Source organism: Ovis canadensis, chromosome 17 (assembly GCF_042477335.2).
Source record: "Ovis canadensis isolate MfBH-ARS-UI-01 breed Bighorn chromosome 17, ARS-UI_OviCan_v2, whole genome shotgun sequence".
Taxonomy (NCBI): Eukaryota; Metazoa; Chordata; class Mammalia; order Artiodactyla; family Bovidae; genus Ovis; species Ovis canadensis.
The window spans coordinates 35,696,184-35,714,009 of record NC_091261.1 but is presented as its reverse complement, the minus strand read 5'-3'; positions in this window follow the sequence as shown (position 1 = coordinate 35,714,009).

The following is a 17,826-nucleotide window of genomic DNA, read 5'->3' as shown; positions in this document are numbered from 1 at the left end:
GTCACTTCAGTCGTGTCTGACTCTGTGTGACCCCATAGTCGGCAGTCCACCAGGCTCCCCCATCTCTGGGATTCTCCAGGCAAGAACACTGGAGTGAGTTACCATTTCCTTCTCCAATGCATGAAAGTGAAAAGTGAAAGGGAAGTCACTCAGTCATGTCTGACTCTTTGTGACCCAATGGACTGCAGCCTACCAAGCTCCTCTGTCCGTGGGATATTCCAGGCAGGAGTACTGGAGTGAGGTGCCATCACCTGACCCACACTTACTGGGAATTCCTCGTTCATGGGGAATAATTGCAATCCCTGATCCCCATCACGAATGGGGTTCAACGGGTTACCCGCGCCTGCTGGCGTAGGGTAGGCACACGGTGAGCCAGTCAGTGTAGCGCGCATGCAGCCCCGGACATCTAAGGGCATCTTAGATTGCTCAAGGGCATCTGTTATTGCTCAATCGTGGGTGGCTGAACGCCACTTGTCCCTCTAAGAAGTTGGGGGATGCCGACCACTTGGGGGTCACATAACTAGTTAGCATGGCAGAATCTCGACTGTTATCGGAATTAACCAGAAAAATCGCTCCACCAACTAATAATGGCCATGCACCACCACCCACAGAACTGAGAAAGAGCTATCAATCTGTCAATCCTGTCCATGTCTGGGCCAGGTGAGGTTTCCCGTGTTGAGTCAAATTAAGCCGCAGGCTCCACACCTTCCATCATTTCCTTCAAGTTTCAGCTTTGCAACCATACTCCCCCCGGAACCCAAAGACTTTGGTTTCCCAGAAGCTGCCTGGCAGGTCATGGGAATAACGCCACTGCATCACCAGTCGGCATCGTTTATGGTCGGCACTACGATGGTATCTGATCGTCTTCGAACCTCCGACTTTCGTTCTTGATTAATGAAAACATTCTTGGCAAATGCTTTCACTCTGGTCCGTCTTGCACTGGTCCAAGAATTTCACCTCTAGTGGTGCAATATGAATGCCCCTGGCCATCCCTCTTAATCATGGCCTCAGTTCCAAAAACCAACAAAATAGAACCACGGTCCTATTCATATATGGCTCTTATTATGTTGAGGTATGTTCCTTGTATGCCGGCTTTCTGGAGAGTTTTTATCATAAATGGGTGTTGAATTTTGTCAAAGACTCTCGCTGTTGCATCTTGAGTGGCATACAGGTTTCTCAGGAGATAAGTAAAGTGGTCTGGTATTATCATTTCTTTACAGAATTTTCCACAGCTTGTTGTGATCCACCCAGCCAAAGGCTTTAGTGTAGTCAATGAAGCAGATGTTTTTCTGGAACTCCCTTACTTTCATCATGATCCAACAAACATTGGCAATTTGATCTCTGGTTCTTCTGCCTCTTCAAAACCCAGCTTGTACACTGGAAATTCTCAGTTCACATACTGCTGAAGCCTAGTTTGCAGGAGTTTGAATGTAACCTTGTGAAACCTAGCATGTGAAATGAGTGCAGTTAACCTCATTAACTCTAGCACAATGCTCCACTTAGTGCTTTAGGGTCTTCACGTGTAAAAATAGAAATAATTTCACTACCTATGTTATATGGTTATTGTAAGAATTAACTAAATTATGTATAAAGTATTTTGAACAATGGTGGCACATAATTAGTGCTCAAATGCATTAGATATTTTTCTGATAACTTTCATTTTTTGAGTTACAGTAAAGTTAGCTGCAATTAAACAGATTCACAGTGTTCAGCAATTCTTATCCCCAGTTCAGTAAGCATTTTATGACCATTATTTTGAACTCTTTATCAGGTAAATTACTTATCTCCATTTCATTAAGGTTGTTTCCTGGGGCATTATCATGTTCTTCATTTGGAATATATTTCTCTTTTTTCATTTTGCTTGATTTTCTATGTTGCTTTATATACAGTAGATGAAAGAACCATCTCTCCCAATCTTGAAAAGAATGACCTCATGTGTCCTTCAGCCTTGCCACAGCTCTTGGTCAACTCTTAAAACTGTCCAACCAGCCTAATATATTTCTATCTCCTAGCAGTTAAGGACAGTTAACACTGCTGCTGCTAAGTCACTTCACTCATGTCTGACTCTGTGCGACCCCATAGATGGCAGCCCACCAGGATTCCCCCATCCCTGAGATTCTCCAGGCAAGAACACTGGAGTGGGTTGCCATTTCCTTCTCCAATGCATGAAAGTGAAAAGTGAAGTCGCTCAATCGTGTCCAACACGCAGCGACCCCATGGACTGCAGTCTTCCAGGCTCCTCCATCCATGGGATTTTCCAGGCAAGAGTATGCCAATACCAGATAGTGTTGAAAGGTGAGAGTCTCAGCAACAAGACTGAGGATAATGAGAAGCCAGACCCTCAGGAAGCAGTTTTTTAAAATATGCAAAAATTTGCAATCCTGAGGGCCCAAGAGTAAGCCTCACTGGCCCCCCAGAGCCAGGAGTTCAGGAGGCAATCACAAAAATCAGGCCTCCAGATAATTGCACAAGCTCCTTTTTGGGAGATATCAGTGAGCTAAGGTAGGCAGACAGGGAGAACCAAGATGGTGACTATAACATATGATTCTTATGACAAACTCCACAGACCACCAATTGTATGCCAGACCTGAACCCTGTTCCTAAGGTTGAAATTCCAGGGCAAGCAAAGAGCCCTCCTTTACAGAAAGCCTAGGGCTACAAAACAGCTGCTGTCTGTGCAGCTCCCCAAGGGCTGTAGCTTACAAGAACTGTCTTTCCAACTATCATAATCCCATGGAACTGTCTCTCCAACTATCATAATCCCAGAAAGCATGGCCGTCTGGCCACTAGAGCCAGGTGACAAAGGGGTGTCCTTTGGGTGTCAGCCCTCCAAAACAGGCACCAGACCATTTAAAGTTCTCCTCCAGGAGAGAACTGGCTCTCTGGAGTGTGGTATGTATTAATAGGAGAATAGCACCTTTCTTCCAAGGTCTCTAGGTAGGAACAATCAGCCCCTAGATACATGTTTAACTAGAAATCTGAGGACTTGCCTAGTGGCCCAGTGGTTAGGACTCCTTCACAGTAAAGGAGGCCTGCTCCTTGAACATATTGACCAAGCTCCTATGTCAATTGCATCCTTCTTTGCCCTAAGGATGACAGCTGCTTAAGAGCTTTTTTTCCGTTGATAGTACTCCTGGGAGACCCATGAGCATAAGCCACACCTGTCACCAGAGTCAGGTGACATAAGTGTCCCCTGGTAGTAGTAATAAAATTCAGGGACCAGACGGGGGTCTGAGTTCCTATGTGACTTAAATTAGTTATATGAAGAAATTTCAGAAAATTCAAAAATATATGCTGATTAAACTACATGCCACTGAACAACCAAAAGAATGAATTGAAAGAGAAATTTTTAAAAATACCTAGAGATAAATGAAATGAATATGTAACACATCAAAATTCATAGGATGCAGCAAAAGTAGTTCTAGCAGGGGAACTGTTAGAAATAAATACCTGTACCTCAAGAGACCAGAAAAGTCAAGCAACCTAACTTTACACTCCAAAGAGAAAAAAAGAGAGGAGAAACAAAGCCCAAAGTTATTGAAAGGAAGGTATTAACAAAGATTAGAGCAGAAATAAATGAAATAGAAACTGAAAAGACAATACAGAAAATTAATGAAACTAATAGCTAGTTCTTTGAGAAGTCTATTAACCTTTAGTTAGACTACCAAGAAAAAAGAAATAGGACTTAAAATCAAATGAAAGAAGACAGACTACAACTGATACCACAGAAATAAAAAAGGACCATAAAAAACTACATGAACAATTATACAACTACAAAACTAGGCAACCCGGAAGGAATGGATAAATTCCTAGAAAGGTACAACCTGCAAAGACTGAATCATGACTAAGTAGAAAATCTGAACATATGACTAAAAAGGAAATTGAGTCAGTAATCAAAAACCTCTCAAAGCGCTTCCCTGGTGGCTCAGTGGCAAAGAATCCACCTGCCAATGCAAGGAGACACGTGTTCAATCTCTGATCTGGGAAGATCCCATGTGCCATGGAGCAATTAAGCCTGTGCACCACAACTAGTGAGCCTGTGCTCTACAGTCAGGGAGCTGCAGCTACTGAAGCCCACTCGCCCTACAGCCTGTGCTCCACAACAAGAAAAACCACTGCATATCAGAAGTCAGCCACTGCAACTGGAGAATAGCACCCACTCACTGCAAATAGGGAAAAGTCCATGCAGCAGTGAAAACCCAGCACAACCAAAAATGAATAAATAAATTATATACATATAAAGCCTCTCAACAAACAAAAATTCAGGAACAGACGGCTTCATTGGTGACTTTTACCAGACATTTGAAAAAGAATTAATATTAATTCTCAAACTCTTCCAAAAAAATAAATAAATAAAATAGAGGGAGGAACTTTTCCAAACACATTTAATAAGGCCAGCATTAATCTGACACCAAAACGAAAAAAGATGCCATATAAAAGAAAATTACGGTAAAAATTGCATTTACAGATTTTCTCCGTAAGAGAGAAAAAAATGCTATTTAGGTTTTATTTTACAAAAGACTCATATATATATATATTTTTTTTCTTATTAATTAGCAAGCTACTTGTCAAGACTTCCAAAGGGTAATGGAAGCACAGAAAGATTAAATGATGCTCCAAAGTCATAATAAAAAGCAGTGCATAGCCTAGAACCAACCATCTTAACACCCGTCTAAAGTCTCATCTTCACCAGGTTCCACAAAGCCTAAAGACTCCTTAATTCTATTCTAATGGTAAGGAAAAAATTGAAGAGTAGAGAAGTACTTTCCTAAAAATCTGATTCTGTATGTATGTGTGTGTGTGTGAGAGAGAGAGAGTAGGTGTGTAATGTGCAGTCAAATACTAGCATTTTGTGTAGATGGAGCAGATATTTGATGGAATTTCACACAAAAAGAGAAGACAACTTGCAAGTTATACATATTTGTATTCAAAAGCTTTTGAAATGCTTTTTCTGTAAAGGCCTTTACTAGAATCTATACAGTGGTAAAGAATCTGCTTGCAATGCAGGAAACCCAGGTTCAATCCCCGGGTCAAGAAAATTCCCTGTAAAAGGATATGGCAACCCACCCCAGTATTCTTACCTGGAGAATTCCATGAACAGAGGAGCCTGGAGGGCTACAGTCCATGGGGTAGCAAAGAGTCAGACACCACTGAGCTACTAACACTTTGTACAATCTCATACTTGCTTTGGGCCCCAAGTCCAGTTTCTGTATCACAGAATAAACAAGAAACACATAAGAAGGCAAGATAGTGTATTGAGAACTATAGGCGATAGCTAATTCAGGACACTAAGAGGATACAATTTCTTTTACATCAGGAGAAATAACTGAACTGGGCATCTCCAGCACTTAAAAAAAAAGAGTTGTAGCATATAGTCAATAATCAATAAATATTTTTTAAACAAAGAAAGGGCAAAGCTTTTAAGAATAAACAGGTTAAGTATGTGTTGCCAAAAACTGAAATGGAAAATAAAGAGTAGTAAATGAATCTTAATAGATTCCTTGTTCCCATATGAGATTTATATAATCCATTTCCTGGAACATTTTATTTTGTTTGGTTTCTTTCTACCTTCATAGATTAAGCAGCATTGTATTGAGATAATCAAGTGCTTTTTAAAATTCTTCATTAGTCATGGGATGTGCTACTCAATTTTATTTAAAAACAAAATTCTATGCTATCTAAACAGACCACCTTAGCATTTGTGAATTATGTGCTATTATTTCACTTATAATAATGAATAAAACTTTTTCAATGATTTAGTAGAGACAGTATTTTCCAAGGAAAAAAAGGACACTAGAGTGGACCATCATCACCATCACTCACAAATGCACATGTTAAGAGCCTATTTGCACATGACGCTTTGCCAAGTGCTTCTTCAGACACCTTAATCAGTGAATAAATCAGCAGCTAGATGACAGCAGTCTTCCCGAAAACAATCAAACTTAAAAACAATATTGAAATATACCATTATGCAAGAAAAGTTGCTTGCCTTAAAAATTCAGGACATTATGGGAAGTCAATGTAGATATTCAAGATTAAGTTCCGCATGAAAGCAAGCACTATTTTTTGAGTGTGATACTTATCGGCGAACTCTTCCTCTCCTAAAATCCTTTTGCATTTACTAGAAACAAATTTGAGCAGAAAAGTAACCTTTTTCATAAAAAATACTCTGTTCACTGAACTCTTATTTATACAAAGCTTTGAATTTGGCAACAGTTCAAGGCAAATCTTTCAAGTAGCATGTCCTTTTGTAAAGCACGAGGACTTACTTCTAATTTTTCCTCAAACAAGTCCCTTCCTTTGCTATCTCAGTTTTCTATTTTGGTATGTCAAATAGCAAATCTCAAAAATAGAAAGGAAATAGCATGGCTTTTTCATGCCACTAAATACCAGCCCCAGTTCTATTTTCCCTAATCTTAAGGGGGAAAACAGCATCTGGATAGACAGTATTTCTCCCCTTCTTAGAGTATAATATTTTTGTCTGGTCAGCCATAAATCACTTCCAGACTTAAACAGACCCTTTAAATATTTTCTTATCCTGGTTCTATTATTATTCATATTTTGTAGCTTCATTATTTTTTTCCTGAGAATTGCACAAAACTAAAGATTATACAATTGAAAAACAAGCCTTATCAATTGTCTTTATGATTGATAAAAATTTTCACTTCACATATATCAGTTGTTCAAAATTATGACACAGATTTTCTACATAGGTGTCCAACTGACATGATTTGTCACCAAGGTAATCAAATGTTATAATCTTCTACATCAAGGAGACTTTCTTTTCTTTGTGATATTCCAGTTATTCACTGACTATTAAAGTTTGAAAGCTGACATTCCTGCATCTCTAATTTTCATAAGGCAAACAGGGTGTCCCTCATTCCATCCTTATTTACACAAAGATTAAAAGAAATGTCCTTCCTTATTATAAGCATGGTGCGTGTGACAGACACTGTTTGTTTCTTATCAGCAAAATCTGTTTCTCCTCTTTCTTCCTTACCAAGAGATCACTCCTTAGCCTTTCTCCAGCCGGAGTTCGGTACAGACAGATGGAACAGGAAGTGGAATGATCTTTCTGACAATAAAAGAGAGGTGTGAGAAGACCTTCATCACTGTTTGCTGTGAGTGTTCATTCAGCAAAGAGAAACATAATGGTTGGAGTTGCTGCACCATCTTCTGACCACTTGGGATGTGAAGACAGCTAAAATTTGCAATATACATATAAAGCACACACAAAACACAACCTAAAATACACTTTCATAAGCTAATGAGTTTTCAAATAAAATATTAAGATAATTAAGGCAAATGCTAAATTTTGTGTTTTTTCCCCTAGAATTAGTTACATGTAAACTCTGCGTAAAGTATTATTTCCACAAATCCAGTTAAGAGAACTGTTTGAATTAAATTATAACATAGTGCTAAGACTCCATCTTCCTTTGTATTATATAGATTTAAATGTAAATCTTGCTTTCCACAACTAAAATAATGTTACTCTATAAATTTTTTGAGTTTTTCCTTTTGTCCTCTATTATAAACATATCTATATACCTAGAATAAAACTATCTCAAAAGACTGTGCACTGCTAGAATTCTTTTAACAATAACTATATACATTTTGTGATAAGAAATGAATTAAGGTTTGTCTACAACTGTTTCATTAACTACACTCACTTTGTATCACAGTGTTAATTTCATATCAGTTTCTAAAATACTCCCTTGCTTACTATGTATTTCTGACTACATTCTAATAAACAATTAGACAATTTCAGGTGCAGATAACTTATTCTCTGCTACCACCATGCATGCCTTCTGAAAGCTCAGAATCTAAAACAAATCTAAAAAATATTGAAACATTTTAAGATATAATTTAAATTAGCCAAAATGAATAGATTGAATACCTGCCAAAAATCTTTAAATAGCAAATTTGTGGTTTTACAATTATTTATATTAAACAGTTATTTCCTACCGTTTTTCATTAGTTCAGTTCACTTCAGTCGCTCAGTCGTGTCTAACTCTTTGTGACCCCATGAACTGCAGCATGCCAGGCCTCCCTGTCCATCACCAACTTCTGGAGTTTACCCAAACTCATGTCCATGGAGTTAGTGATGCCATCCAGTCATCTCATCCTCTGTCATCCCCTTCTCCTCCTGCCTTCAATCTTTCCCAGAATCAGGGTCTTTTCAAATGAGTCAGCTCTTCACATCAGGTGGCCAAAGTATTGGAATTTCAGCTTCAGCATCAGTCCTTCCGGTGAACACCCAGGACTGATCTCCTTTAGGATGAACTGGTTGGATCTCCTTGCAGTCCAAGGGACTCTCAAGAGTCTTCTCCAACACCACAGTTCAAAAGCATCAATTCTTTGGCGTTCAGCCTTCTTCACAGTCCAACTCTCACATCCATACATGACCACTGGAAAAACCATAGCCTTGACTAGATGGACCTTAGTCGGCAAAGCAATGTCTCTGCTTTTGAACATGCTATCTAGGTTGGTCATAACTTTCCTTCCAAGGAGTAAGTGTCTTTTAATTTCATGGCTGCAATCACCATCTGCAGTGATTTTGGAGCCCAGAAAAAAATAAAGTCAGCCACTGTTTCCACTGTTTCCCCATCTATCTCCCATGAAGTGATGGGACTAGATGACTAGATGCCATGATCTTAGTTTTCTGAATGTTGAGCTTTAAGCCAACTTTTTCACTCTCCTCTTACACTTATTAGTTAAGAATATTGAAAAGGAGAAACTCACCCACCAAATTTATTATTACTATTGTAGGAATAGTTACAGTGCAAACATTTAACATGCTCCTCTCTGTTCATTTTCAAATTACGGCAAAGTTGCTATCAGACTAAGATTAGCTTGTTTAAATATACTAAGCTATATAACATGAGTTTTAAAAGGAGTTTTAAAATAAAAGTTTTTTTATTCCACTGTGTTGAGAGGTCAGTCTGATCTCTGATCTCACCTAGACATTTGGATAGATGATTATAGCTGTTCAGTCAATGCATGAGTTGCATCACTGCCAAGACTTCCTCCCTCCAGTCATGGATTAGTGACCTTTGGGCAGTTGCCTACGCAAGAATGAAAAGATGCATGTGTCTCTGTCTGAAATCCTCTCTAGTCATTCTAATTGACTGCAGTAATATCAACTGGTGACAGGAGAGGAAGCTGACAGCTGTGGGTCCTGTTGTTGCAGCCAAAAAGCCACTCTTGTGGAGATCTTATATGAGTATATTGAGTCCTTTTACTAGCTCAGCTGGTGAAGTTATTTTAGCTCACTTGGCATGAGCACTGGCCTGAGAATAGTAAATCAGCTCTTAAAAGTATCTCCTTGTCATCTGAATTGTAAATGTTCAGTGAGCTAATACTAATCCTTTTTTTATAAATAGAACTGACCCTTTAGGGCTATCGTGTCATCAAGAGACTTTTTTTCGCATTTTACTAACTTTTCCTTTCCTTTGCTTAACCCCATCTACCCTTCTACACATGGTAAGCAGAAATCTCAGAATAGGTATCATAAAAGAGGACCACAGGTGAACAATCCAATACATTAGTGAGCTGGGCTTCCAAAAGCAAAATACAGGCAGAAGTTAAACTTTAAATTGCTTGTAGACAGGAGTAGAGAAAAGAATATCCACTGTCAGAAATCCTAGAGCAAATGAAACGTTCTGTTACGTAACCCACAAAGTGCTACTTTTTAAAAGTAACATATCCTGTCAAACTTTGCCTCAAATTATTTGAAGCTGTTCATGAAGCTCCAGCTCCGATGGCTTAAGGAAATAATAGAAGTTCATCACTTTCTTTTTTTTTTTTATTTTATTTTATTTTTTAATTTTAAAATCTTTAATTCTTACATGCGTTCCCAAACATGACCCCCCCTCCCACCTCCCTCCCCACAACATCTCTCTGGGTCATCCCCATGTACCAGCAATATACTATAATTCATCACTAGGACTAAACTGTTCCACTAAACTACAGTGATCTTTTCTTGATTTAGGCTTGACTAAATCTATGATTTTTCTCTTTTTTTTTCTTTTTTAAATTATGAAAGTATGATAACACATTTACAGGACATTTGGAAAATATAGAACAAAGTGACATGGTTTCACTCTATGTATAACATTACGATTATTTTTTAAGTAGATAAATTAAGATTTTTAGTCAGAGTTTCAATATCAAACTCTGAAAATGTAACAGAATAAACAGAAAAGTACAATGATATAGCAGACCTGAAAAGCACTATGAATCAATTCAACATAATTAAGATTTGTACAATTTTTGACAGGATCTATGATTATGGATTTCCTTTATCTCATAATATATAAAATATTCCTCCATACCCAATCACAAACATCGACAAAAAAATCTGAGGACTCTTAAATTCTGCTTTTAACACAGATAAATAATTTCTAGAGGCACAAAACAAATTTTCCAGCAAAGAAAGGATACAATTAACAGAGAAGCTAATTGAGTATTTTCTTATTTGAAATATTTGACAGAATGGATTGTGTTTTATTGCTTTTTACAAACTCGGTGCTTTGAACATAGGACAGCAGAAATAGTAGATGTTTAATAACTCATTGCTAGATTTAAAGAAAATGAATAAATGACATTTATAAGCTGCAACACATTCTTTCCATTTCGGAACTAAATTGGAAAGTAAAATTGGCAAAATCAAATTAAGATGGTACAGTGAAAGCTACAAAACATAATTTATCTATCTTCCCTAGAATGCCCCTATAAATGAATTTAATTGCTATTTTATCTAATTAGAAAACCTCTAAATATTCCAGATTATTAAGTTTCCCTCATTCATCACATTTTAATATTATCAAAGTGTTATAAATTACATGGTTTAAGCATTTTACCAACATGGTTCTGATTAGGATAAGTAATATTTTCTCATTAAAACCTTCTTTGTAATTTTTCCTCAGAACTAGGAATCCCATTTTTCAGATGGAGACCTTGTTATCTGGCTTAATTTAAAATTAATATTTGTATAATACTTTCTCATAGGAAAAGCAGATCAAGTCATTTTCTACACTGATACAGGCTTACAAAAGGATAAATCTAATCCCTTAAAGTATATGATCATATACAGTATCACCCTAAAGAACAAACTGATCTGTAAATCAATTTTTAACTTTATGTTCCCAAAACCAGTACCACAAAGGTCTCCAGTATTGCTCTCTTTTAAATAAGCTCCTTTAAAATATTTTAAATATCACTCACTTTAAAATGCTCATTCAATTTTCCAAGCTTGAGTGCCCTCAGGAAACTTCCCCTGATGACGCTGAAGATCATGAATGGTATGACTAGGGTAAAAATAAGAAACAATGGCTGCAAAACAAAGAGGGCTGCTTGGTCTACTCTTAGAAGCACAAATTCCCTCACATACCCACCATTCCATCTTTATGTCTGAGGCCATTCATGATGGAAAGAACAAGAAATGTCTATTGATCATAATGACTCATGTCTAAAAACTATTTGGTGGGGGCTCCAGATCTGCTAAATTGCTTAATTACTCAAATTTAACTCTCCTGAGTCATTTCATATTATATTGGCATATAATGACAGTAAAATAGAAATTAAAATGCAAAAAGCATCTAGGCAGTAAAATAATAAAACTCAAAGGAATAATATGCATATGCACAACTCATGCACTTTTAGAGTCCTGACTACGGCTGGATTTCATCTATTCCATTATTTGCTTATTGTTATAATAGCAAGAGAAGTTCAAAATTAAAAGTTAATGTGAGAATTGTATTAGTTCTACAGTTTCTGCCAATTAGGTATTCATTTTCTAATACCACAATTATTTGCAGTTAATCCAAACAGATGCATTATTTTTCTTAAAGGTGACACAGTGTGTATTTGTTTATAATTTCAATTTTCTCATCAGAAAGACCCAGCTTGAATCTAGGGTTCTCTTAGTTACTTTGTTCAATTGCTAAATCCTCTAAATCTGTTACCCACCTAGAGATACAGATAATATCTTTAACAGAGCATCTGTGTAACACCTTTAACTCAACATTTGTATACAATTTTATGTTAGTTATAGATGCATTAAATTAACAACAACAATAATGGTAGTTGTGTTAACTTAATGAAAAGATTTGTTTGGGATTTGATAAAGAAAAATCAATGCTAGGGCTTCCTTGATGGTTCAGTGGTTGAGTCCACTTTGCAATGCAAGGGACACCAGTTCAATCCCAGGTTCTGGAAAATCCCATATGCCACAGAGTAACTAAGCCTGTGAGCTGCAACTACTGAGCCCATATGGTGTAACTACTGAAGCCCGTATACCTAGAACTCATGCTCCACAACAAGAGAAGCCACCACAATGAGAAGCCCGTGCATCACCACAAAGAGTGATTCCTGCTTGCTGCAACTGGAGAAAGCACAACAGCAGCAACAAAGACCCAGTACAGTCAAAAATAAATAAAAGAAAAAAGGTCAATGCTAATGTTGAGGTCTATAGACTATTTCATCAATCTTTCATTTTATCATTTAGGAAAATTATAATCAAAAATGTCATTTAAAATTATATTGTCAAATTTGCAAAACCTAAGAAACTCTTCCTTCCACCAATCCACAATAACATACAGAGCTCTGGAGTACAAGCTGTTTGCAACTATAAATTTTTCAACATGGATCACCAAGGAGGTGTGTCACACCATTCTTTTGGAAAAGTTTTTGTCACTACTTGCCTTTTTATGCTGGAGGTGGGAAGTATGGGTTTCATGATTAACCAAGAATAAACTATGGTGGTCACTTAAAAATTTTTACTATGAATTTACTAATAGAAGGGTTTAAAAAAGTCTTGCAATAAAACATATTTGATCTCTGAGTGATACATCACAGAAATGCTGCTTTATAGACAAGGAAGAAGCAAAAACACAAGATTAAGAAAAACATTGGAAACAAAGGCTCTTATGGAATTAACTGATATCTGAAGAAATGATGTGTTTTAAGAAAAATATGTGAGCCCACCTGATCAAGTTCCACCTTTCATAGATATATTAGAATGATTATTTTCACTCAAATGGATAAAAATCAGAGTAATCATATTAATGACCATATTGAATGGATCTTAATGACATAATGAAGCACAACTTCAAATTATGAAGACCCAAAATCATAAAAATCTAAATAAGGAATTTTGAATACATTATCCCATATGTGATAAATCCAGTTTCAAAAAGCTCTGCAAATTGGCAGCTGCAATCAAAGTACTGTTTATTGCAGTCCTTATATTTGATATTACATATAGTGATTTCATCTGTCAAATTAGATGAGAAAATATTACAAAGTGAGATTATGGTTATCTTTGAAAATGAAAAACAATTAATTAGAAAGACAGGAAATCAGGAAGGGAAGAATCGCAGCCTGAGAAGATAAGAAAGAATAGTAAGATGACTAAGAAGCAGGTAAGCTTTCCACAATGTTATAGTGCTAAAACTTTAGGGATTCAACAAAGTAGTTCATCCCCCACAGCATAAGCAGTAGGCTTATCAGTGTGGAAATGCAGGTTTTCCCCCAGTCAGAGTCCCAAGGAGACAAGATGGGCCCATTTGGAGACTCTACACAAAGTGTATTTGCTACAGTAGAGAAGCTTAGGTTCAAGGGTTCAGAACTTTCTGTCACAAGCAGCATACAAGCCAGTCTTCTACCCTAGGGAGTAAGGAGTTGACTAACAGTCACATGTGGTTTTCTTGACCTACTGTGGCTTTCTTGATGTGACTAGCTACTGAAACTGCATGCTATCAAGATATATTTGAATGCTGCTATTTGATATATTCACTAAGATGTTAAAGGCCATTCCTAAATGAAATCAACACTGAATATATTGGAAGGACTGATGCTGAAGCTCCACTATTTTGGCCACCTGATGTGAAGAACTGACTCATTGGAAAAGACCCTGATGCTGGGAAAGATTGAAGGCAGGAGGAGAAGAGGGCAACAGAGGATGAAATGGTTGGATAGCATCACTGACTCAATGGACATGAGTTTGAGCAAACTCTGGAAGATACTGAAGGACAGGGAAGCCTGGCATGCTACAGTCCATGGGGTTGCAAAGAGCTGGACACGACTGAGTGATTGAACAACAATAAGGCCACTCAGGTATCATAGCACACCATTCTCGACAAAAGCAAACAATGTCTGAATCAAACTTAATACAAAGAAATCTGTCTCTACAACATATCTGTAACAAAAACAAAAAAACTAGTTAGTGTGAAATAATCATGTGAGATTAAAGGTTAACTAAATATTTTTAACTTTGTTTCACCTGTTAAAGTAGCATACTCTTAATTTATTTGTCAATTTTTGGATTTTAGGGAAATGATCCTCCTGTTTAGATATAACCTGATTTGTGGACTAAACAATAAAATATAAATATTTTTCATCATAATACTTTAATATTTACATAACTCAATGCATCACTATAAGAATTCAGTAAAAGGAAGTTCTCTCTGGACCTCGACTCAGATAACATTAGCTAAAAGATGGGGTTGCATGCATGTGTTCTGTTGTATCCAACTCTTTGCAACCCTCCATGGAATATAGCCCACTGGGCTCCTCTGTCCATGAGACTTTCCAGATAAGAATACTGGAGTGAGTTGTCATTTACTTCTCCAGGGGATCTTCCCAATCCATGGATTGAACCGGTGTCTCCTGCAACACCTGCACTGGCAGGCAGATTCTTTACCACTGTGCCATCTGGGAAGCTGAAAGTTGGTTTATGGCCCAATTATCTCCCAGATGGGGTGTGTGTGTGTGTGTGTGTGTGTGTGTGTGTGTGTGTGGACTCAGTCAAGTCCAACTCTTTAAGACCCCATGGACTAAAGTCCACAAGGCTCCTCTGACCACAGGATTTCCCAGGCAAGAATACTGGAGTGGGTTGCCATTTCCTATGCCAAGTTACAAAAATCAAAGCATTTTAAATGTCATACTATAAAAAGGTCTGATAATATAAAAATATTAACAGTGATACCAAAAATAAAATTAAACAATCTTTGTGAATATTTATATACAGAAAAGACAAACAGCATTTGAGAGTTTTTATTCCATTATGTCATGAATGTCCCTTTAATATTCATAGTCTGGCATGGAACAGATACATCTGCATGTTACTTGCAATAAAATGCAAATATTTTATGTGTATGCCCAAAGTGCTGAGACCACAGTGGAGATCACTAACACAACAACCGGTGGTTGTTGTTATACGGACAGCCTTGAAACCATCCCTGGGAATGGTGATATATCGGCACCATGTAGAAGGAAGTAGGCAGAGTAAGCAAAGAAAAGGACAGTTCTAATGGAAAGTGCTCTGAGAAACAATGTTGCACTAGCCAAAATGTACCATGGAAGAGTGGGAAAGTTGCAAACTTGGCTGGATTACTAAATCAGATGCATGTCTAAAAAGGCCCAGAAGGTCCTTATGTTCTGGCTTAAAGACTTTTTGCACCAAGTCATGTGAACCAGAGAAAATAATACTAAGTTGAGGAATGATGTCCCATAATACATTTTTTGAAATAAGAATTTTATTCAGTGGGGAAAAAAGATTTAAGGAACACCTTAAATCAGTCAATTTAGAAGAGAAATGTGTAAATTACTCAAATGATAAAAGATATGATGGCTAAAATTAGGAGCTAGCAATCAGATGGAAAATCGTAGTGGACACTTGAAAACAGGGCTTCATGAAATTCTCAGTGGTCAGTTAATTTTGTTTGGTGAAAAATAAACAGAATTTCAGAAGGATTAACGTTAACATATCATGGTCAAAAATATGATCAATAAGATGTGCAATTTGGGGAGAGAATAGGGTTAAAATCATTATGGTAGATTGAATTAATACTCCTGGTTGGTCATTCTTTCTTTCTGTAATAGGGTCATGGATTTCCACTCATTGTTATATCACCTGACCTGGAATAGGAATATAAGACCAATTTCTTTGACTTTGAGCTTAGTCACATGGTAAGTGTTGGTCAAAAAAATGTGAGTGGACATGATTTTATCATGATCCCATCCAAGCAAGTTTGAGATGTCACTGTGAAATATGGCTTGAGGTCCTGCATTCCTGCCATCTGCAATGACAACACCCAGAGAGTGGTCCAAGAGACTCCAGTCAAGCTCAGCACAGACACAATTAATGTTTGCCTTTCATGTAATGGAAACAAGAAATGTTAGTTTTCACAATTCAATGTGACAATGGGGTAGTTTGTTACCACAAAATCAAACCAAGAAACAAACATGTTTGGTTCAGTTTAACATGTCAGGTTTGAGTTATTTACTGAGAAATTCAAAGAAAATATCTAATAGGAAGTCACTTGGGTACAGAAAGTACAGAAATACCAAGAGGTAAAGGCTGAAAATAAAGAAAAACATACCTCTCAAACTGTTCTGTCAACAGCAAAGTGAAAATGAAAGTGTTAGTAACCCAGTTGAATCCAACTCTCTGGAACCCCATGGATGGTAGCCCTCCAGGCTCCTCTGTCAACAGTAATGAGAATGATTAAATAGTTGCCTTTTTCTTGACAATAAGAAGATAACAAGTCATCTGCGACACCTCTCTCTAAAGAAGAGAACGTTAGGAAAGGGTCTAAATTTCAGTAAAAAAAAGTAAAAAAAATTTGGCTCCAAGAAAAGCAAATGGCAAAAAAGCATATAATTGAGATGATGAGTAGACAAGTGCTCAGTGAATAAATATTATACAATGACTTTTGGAAACCCATTTTACTTAAAACTTACAATTTCCCTAGAAATTAGCATCTGGAGAGTTTACTTTTCACTTTGAAGAGTAATATAACAGTGCCATCAGCAAAGTAGTTGACTCAGTTCAATTAACTAATACAGTGTAAAGATGCTTGGTTCTAAGACATTCTTTGATTTGACTTCAATCTACTGCAGTCTTAAGCATGAGGTAGACAATAGCAGCCCTCTGAAAATTTTGTGTGAATTCACAACAGTAAAGTGTCCCAGTGTCTTATGATTAAGCAAATTAAGCCCTTATTTTATCAGTAATGTGGATTAATTTTATCTTTTACCACTCCTCTGACCTTCTAGAATTAACTTAACTGTAAGAAAATGAACTATTTATGGAATGATAACCTTGCAAGAAGTACAGTTCATCTCAGTTCCTGGGTTAATTATGCAAATTATATCCTTCTATTGTAAATATTCAAGTTAACAGGCAATTTCTAGAGGGTACATGGCCTCTTTTTATAAAAGTCACAAGTATGTCTGAACACATGTTATTTACACCCAAACAATTAAGGAATCAAAAAATGAAGATAAAAAGGCTTTAAGAGTATGTTATTCATTAATACATACAGGAAAGAACAATGTCTTCTTTATTTCTGTATCTTCAATGTCTAGCCAGTACATGGCACATAATAATAAGCATTAAAAAAAAAAAAAAGATCAAAGAATGCCTTTTTCAGTCAAGGCAATACAATAATGTATTGTTTAGTCCCTAAGTCATTTCTGACTCTTTTGTGACCCCATGAACATGGAGTCTGCCAGGCTCCTCTGTCCATGGCATTTCTTGGGCAAGATTACTGGAGTGGGTTGCCATTTCCTTCTCCAGGGAATCAATACAACCCAGGGATCAAACCCAGATCTCCTGCATTAGTGGGTGGATTCTTTACCACTGAGACATCAGGGAAATAATGTATAAAAGGAGGTATACATGACATATGTGCTGTGCTGTGCTTAGTCACTGAGTCGTGTCTGACTTTTTGGAACCCCTTGGACTGTAGCCCACCAGGCTCCTATGTCCATGAGGATTCTCCAGGCAAGAATACTGAAGTGGGTTGCCATGCCCTCCTC